This window comes from Pinus tabuliformis, chromosome J (assembly GCF_031772625.1).
Source record: "Pinus tabuliformis cultivar Carrire ecotype Pingquan chromosome J, CPIR1, whole genome shotgun sequence".
Taxonomy (NCBI): Eukaryota; Viridiplantae; Streptophyta; class Pinopsida; order Pinales; family Pinaceae; genus Pinus; species Pinus tabuliformis.
The window spans coordinates 152,771,866-152,779,373 of NC_142295.1; positions in this window are offsets into that span (position 1 = coordinate 152,771,866).

Genomic DNA, 7,508 nt, shown 5'->3' on the forward strand with positions numbered 1-7,508 from the left:
AATAATGGTAGGAGCATAATTTTAAAGGGCCGATGTCTTGGATCCGATATGTTATTAAAATACCATCATAAATCTATCGGGTCCACTCTTCATCGCATATCGGCATATCAAATATTGTTACACCATGTGCTTAAAATTGTCGATCGTCGACTAGCCACGTCATTCATCGCATATCGGCATCACAAGAATCATATCGTGTTACATCGGGTACCAAAAGTTTGCCAATCGCTGATATCGCAATCGCTTCGTCGCATTTTTATTTATGCTTACATCAAATCTCTGATTCTGCGATGTGCGATGCGCGATGTGGGAAGCACAATGTCAATATTCCCCAATCCCCGATATAATATTTCTTTAATGATGCGATCACTTCATTTCATTGCACATGTTCTTATCAGCAATTTGCCATTGCAATCTCCGATGCGATAGCTTCCAATGCATGCCTTTGAGCCATTAACATTTAATCGATATGTGGCATAGCAACAAAAGTGAAGTCTTGCAAATTAAAATTCAAGCATGGTAAAGAGACATGTGATGCGAATCATCCGATACAGCGATGTGTTATTTTAAAAGCGAGTTTGGGTAACCACTATGGTAAGAAAGCAGTTAATGACCAATTTGCAGCATATTTAAACCATTTTGATTTCTCATACATTTCAATTTTAAATATATAATTCCATAATTAAAAAATGGAATTCAAGACCTCTCCATCTTCATATTTAAATTTTATTATCTTGGATTTGGTCTCGATTCTGGACAATTTATAAAATCATGGAATTTATATGAAACTTATAATATTTTGAGAAACAGTCATTACTGCAAATTCTCATTCTCATTTTTGATGTATTTGTTTTAATTTCAACTCCCTTGAGCACTAAAGCATTCTATTTTTACATTTACTGCTTACTCTAGTGTAAGTAAAATAAATAATGATTTTGGGTTATATGATTTTGGTTAGTTTGACTTCTTCATGTTTTTAATTTTAATTAAAATAAGAAGTCAGCTAGTTTGGAGAAACTGATACCTTTCAGGTAAGATCAAAAGCAATTATCCAATGGTAAGATTCATATACCCACTTTCATTAATTCGTTACTTTAGTTTCAGTTTTGTTTTTCTGATGTAAAAAATCTGTTTTGCAGTTCTCCATTTGAAGCTTCCAATCCTCCGCCAGATCATATTTTCGAAGTCCATACTCTTCTCCTGGCTTAATTTCAAGAAGCGGCGATAGTCTTCATCGAAATAGCTACACCAGGGAATTTCTGAACCTTTAGTTTGTTTCTTTAAGCATTCCCGTTATTTAAAAAATGATTAAAATGATGTTTTGAAACAAGAAGAATAATATAAGACAGAAAGGCTTTCATTGTGGCTGAATTTTATCATCACTGCTATTCAAAAAGCCAAAAACACTTACAACCCTGCAAGGTATGATTTACCCAATCTCAACATAAAAAAGATTGATTACACGATTATTTTCTTTGTCTTCTTATTGTTGAGACATTGGTATAAACATTCTTGTTTGAGTTTATCTTGCGAAACTTGGATTTTCCTTTCCATTTTTAGAGATTTCTTCATTTTAATTTCGTTTGCTGATTTCTTTTCTCATTTTAGTATAAGAATTGTTTTCCTTTGGATTTCAGCTTTGATTTTGGTGACTTTGCCATTATTTATATGGAAGGCCTATTTGTTACCTAACAATGGCCAGGATACGTGGAGAAAAACTGTTAATAGTCACCTATTAGTTTTTTCTTAAATCTCTTAGTGAAGTTTGATTTTCTTATTATAAAGGTAGACATATTTAAGGAAGAGATTACCAATCAAGAGAAGTTGGCAAAAGTATCATAAAATCTGAAAATTTCTTTTTTCATCAAATTGTAATCATTTTGAGATTTCAAAATTTCATTAGGATCTTTCAGAGTTCTATTATCAGTCAAGAAAAGTTATTTCTAACCAAGTAAAGACACTTTACAGCAAAACACCTTTAACTATGAAATTGTCATTCTTAACTCTTAAGGAGTCAATGATTCTCCCTGTCCCAAAGAGTCTTATTTTTCTAGAGTATAATCTAAAAATATATTTAAACTTAAAAGATAAGAGGTCCCATCATGAGCCTGCTTACCATGATCATAGGGGAAAAATAGGCTGACATTACCAACACTGCTAAACAAACCAGGGTAATGGCTTATGATTACAAACAGTTATAAGACAAGGGGTCTCATCACGAGCCAACTTGTTCAACCCAATTTTATCCAGTGAATGGCATTGTCAACTATCTGGATACCATACCAGGACAATGGCTTTTAAGATTTACTTAAAAAATAAAAATAAAAAATAAAATAAAAAAAAAGAAAAAGAAAAAGAATAATAAACATATAAATGGATTTATCTCTAGATCAATAATTCTTAAAATAGATGGGATTTTGAATCATTGATGATTAAAAGGTAACCCTGTCGAGACTATAGAGATTTGCTGGCAGCAGTGGCTCTACCTGTGACAAATGAGTACATTTTAAAAGTTAAGCTGTAAAGTGACCCCTGCTTTATCGCTACAACTAATTAAGGATTGATATAGAGTTTTGAAATATTTTAATTCATGAGAAATTTTGAGAAAAATTACAGTTAGATGATTCTTGTTTTTATTCAGATTAATGAACCTAGTCAAGCATTTCAAGCATAATTTTCTCTTCTTTAATTATTTTTACTTTAATTTTAGGAAAATCTCATTCATATCAAAGAGAGATAACTGGTTCTTCTCCCGTGTGTCGCCATTGTTGTGGTAAAAACACAACCCCCCCATTATTGATGTGTTCACTTCAATAATGGGGACCCTATTTATAAAAATTTGGCTAAACGCCTTTTTGGATTTTTATTTAGTTGATTGCCCTATGCTTTTGTTAATTTTTCATTTGCTTTGGATTCTTGTTTTGATTGCCTTGTTAAAATCGATTTTTTATAAGCTTCCCATTGACGCTTGTTTCGCCTCATTTGGTCAACTGGTTTGAAAATGGCACGCCTTTGAAGTCTCGTCATTTATCTAGCCTGGGTTTAAAATGCATAAAATGTATAATATTGCATTTTGTAAATAAATTAGTTCAATAACGCATTCATTTTAAATATTAACCCGTAGCGAGTTTTTACTAACATTTTTCATTTTTAGTTATGCAGCCAAATCATTAAGTATCGAGATTTAAGAAATTTACTCCAATTTCCAAATCAAATCCTAATCTCGAAAACCCAAAATTTTCAAAGTGGCTGTAATTTATTTTTATATTTTTACTTTTATTAAGAGTGGCTGTAGTTTATAAAATAATCCTCATAAAAACAAAATCAAAATCAAAATTGATTTTTAATATTCAATCTTAGATTAATTAAATTAATTATTATTTAAAATATAATTAATTTAATTAAACTAAAATTTAATATATAAAAAAATATAGATCGGGTCGGAAATTTTATTCGGAACACATTTTAAAAAGCCCCGATACACATCATACCCCGATGCGATATCGGATCGGGATTTTGTATTGTATTGTTTTAAAAGCCCGATGGCCAATCCCCGACACTCCATACCTCCGATTGCCGAAAAGCAAAAGGGAATGAACATTTATATCGCGTCGGGGCTCTCGTATGAAACAATTTTAACAAACCCCGATATCCATCTCCCTCCCGATCTGATTTGCCGATAAGCATAAGGGCAAAGGGGCATTAACTTAATATTTGTTTTATGTTCCGACTTACTCATAAATAAAAAGTCATGAACATTTACTAGAAAATACTAACCATATAAGCTTTGTTTTTATGCTAACACTCATTCATTCGTTGAAAGGTAAGTTAGTTAGGAATGAGTAAGTAAAATAGGTTGTTATATATTAGTTTAGTTATGATATAATATATTAAAGTAATTATTTAATATTTTAAATTAATTAATATATTATTTAATTAATGAATTTTAAATTAATCAGATTAATTAATTTATAACATTTAATTAATTTGATTAAATTAAAATTTAAATATCATTTAGATTAATATTAATTAGTTTTTTAATTAGATTAAATTTATTTATAAATAGCTAATTAGATATCAGTTAATTAGATTAATAAATAGTTTATTAATAATTAGTTTAGTTTATAATTAACAGTTAATTTAGAATTAATTAGAGACTAATTTAGCATTAGTTTTTAATTGCAATATTTTTAGCCCAGCAACAAAATTTCCAGATTCATGACAGATTTGATCCATCAACTTTGGAGGCTTATAGATTAAGTTATATTTGGCCAAATGAGGCCCAGGACGGCTCATTGGAAAGATAAAATCAAGGAGAACATTTCTGAGGAGGTTTCATTAACAGATTTGGTCATTTGTTTGGTCGAAAATCAAGCAGAAGATCAAGCTCCGAATTTCTAAAACAAAATCAATTTTCTGAGATATTTTCTTCACTTTGATTTGTCCAAAACCTCTTCTAATTGCAGATCCATTGGTTAATCATATCTTTAGCCAATTAAACCATCCCAGGCATCAAGAGAAACTTTATATTTTATTTCAATTATTTATTTAAATAGAATTTGATTGGATTTGATTTAAATGCCAGCAATGCCATGTTGATTTTATTGTTGCATTTTAATTTATTTTGATTTCTTTTTGCAGGAAAACAGTGGAAGAAATATGGAGAAAAAGATCTCAATCAATGAGAATGCTCCAGCAATTGAAGATCAGAATTTTGAGCAAGTAAAATTGGATTTAGCAGATTTCTCTTCAACAAACTCTTCTCTCAAGAATTCCTTCACAAATAGTATAAGTAATAGATTGCAAAATGGAATCAGGGCTGCTCTCCTCTGCAATTCTAGACTTCTAAAAGCACTACTGTAATAGGAATTTAGAGTTGTAGGAGAGAGGAGAGAAAATCTCAGATCTGGGGATTATTGAGGATTTTTCCTTTGTATCTTGAATTATGTATGAGGGGCAGAGTTTGCACTATTGTGGCTCTAGTTTTGAAGGCAGAAGTTCAAGCAATGTAAAGGATTGTTGGAGACCAAGATCAGAGAAATGGATGCAATAAATTGGTATTTCTAATACTATTGTTTCAAATATCAGTTTCATTTTTATGGTAACATGAATGTCTCATTTTATTCATGTTTGTGCACTATTGTCAACATGGGTAATTTGTCTCAATATTGTTATTAGGTATCTCTGTTCTTATGAATTAAAATCTGATTTCTGAGTAATTATTTACTCAGAAATCTATCTTATAAAACTGATTTATTGAATGGTAATGTGTTGTGAACTATTTCTACATGTCATTATTCAATTATTGGATTTACTGATTTTGATTTATATTAATATCATTTTGTGAACTACTTCCTGAATGTTGTTGGTTTATTATTTCAGTTAAGAGGTCTCAATAGGATGTGTTTTGGTAACCATAATATCAGTTAATTGAACTACTTCATTAACTTGATATTCATTATAAACAAGACATATTTAAATCCCAATACTTTAATTATCTTGCTCTTAGTTGGGTTAGATCTATATCTGCCTAATTAAGATAGGATTTAGATTAGTTTCTTTTGCTTGCATCATAGAATAAGCTTGCATTTAGAGTAATTTCTACATTTTTTTAAGTACTCTCCTCAAAGAGGCATAATTTTAGTTGTGGCTTGGCTGAACCCAAATCAGCTTAAGGGTCATTCTCTTGCCTGATCAGCAAGAAGAAGTGATCTGATATCCCTGTCTATTGGTAGGTAAAGATACATCATAAACCAATAGCAATAGGGAGAAGGTAACTGGACCTAGTTAAACCAGTCGGAGCCACCACACCAAACGGAAAAGGAGCTGCTTTAAGGTCCGGACCGGGTGGTTATCCCCCATTATTGTTGCAACGATTTTCGAGGCATCAACAACACCTTGATATAATTTTTTTAATGGAAATAGAGATGGTTATTGTAAAATTATGAAAGAGTTCCTTAAAATTATTATTGTACATTAGGAAATTTAATTTACTATTTAACTCCTTAAAGAAAATATCAACTTTATTTTTGTTAAAAAGCACCTTTGGTTACTATAATTTCCATTAATGGAGTTTTTGTGCATAAATGTTTTTAGGGTTAGCGCTAAAGGTATATGATTGGAGTTAGGATCATGGTCATTTAAACTGTCAAAATTTACTATTTCGTTGTATATAGGAATATCTAAAATCACAAAATCTATGACACTACTACCCAACCCATGGATACAAGTCATCTAGTAAGAATTTGGCCATTTCATTAGAACATTGAAATTCATTGGATATTTAGAATTAGCAAGCTTAATTATCATAGCACCATATAAATTCTCAAGTAAGGTATTAAGATTTTGTTTTGTATTTGTTAGTGGAAATAAGGTGCTCATTTAGCTAGAGAGGATTAGGGTTGGAATCATTGCTTAGAAGAATTGTTTGACTAGTTGTATTTCGGGATTAAGTTATCCTAGTAATAGGATAATACCTTCATTTATTAGTGTTTAAATATCTTGCTCTAATTTTTTGTAGGGAAAATATTTTTTTTTGTAAGGATAAATTATGCATGCATTATGGATGTACATCATATCGACTTTTCTTTTTCCTTGGTATGCCACTTGGGAAACCAGACCAATGAAAAAACCAAAGTTTTTCCAACATCCAAGTGATAAGATCATAAAAAGTATGACAAGAAAGAAGGTTATTCATAGAGTCTTTACAACCTAATCTACCTTTGAGTATGTAAACAAAAAAACCAATAAAAGGAGCTAGAAAATGAGATAAATGATGATCCATCATTCATATTTAAGAGATTTGGATACTTCCATTACAATTCACTAATTGTTGCTACCAGGTGAGTAGTCTGGATCAAGAAGAAGTCCCAGGTGGCCTTCTATTTTATTCAAACATATTTCCATGTTCTTCATGGAAAGGTGTAACTCATCCAACATGAGGAGGATTTCCTCCTTGGCCTCTTTGTGATGTAGGAATACTAAGACCCAAAAGAATTTTTATATGGTAGTAGATGTCTACCATCTACATGTATTGGCTATGTCTTCCTCTATTGTTCCCTTTGTTAAGAACCCAGTATACTGCCTCTCCTGCAACTTTATTATTAGTAAAAAAATCTTTGCTTGCTTGCCATGTCACATTCCACTATCTTTATTTCATCCAAAATGTTTAAAGGGGTGCGGTTACAATAAATATTTGTTGTAGTGTCCACTCTCTGTTGGGACTGGGAGTTTCCTTATTCTATATAATAGGTCATTCCTCATCAAATCCTGGCACACTAATGACGCAGTGTTAACTAGAATTGAAGATGACTTGGATTTTTCTAAAATGTATATATCCTCTCAAGAAAAGGGAGTGAAGGGCAAGTGAGGCCAAGGGGGAAAGAAAAATGGGATGGGAAGGGTTTAATTAGGAGAAGGATTGCTTAGGGAATATATGGGGGATAAATTTAGCCACTAGAGAGAGAAATTCAAGGTGGACGGGTAGCCCTACAAATCTCGATTGCAAT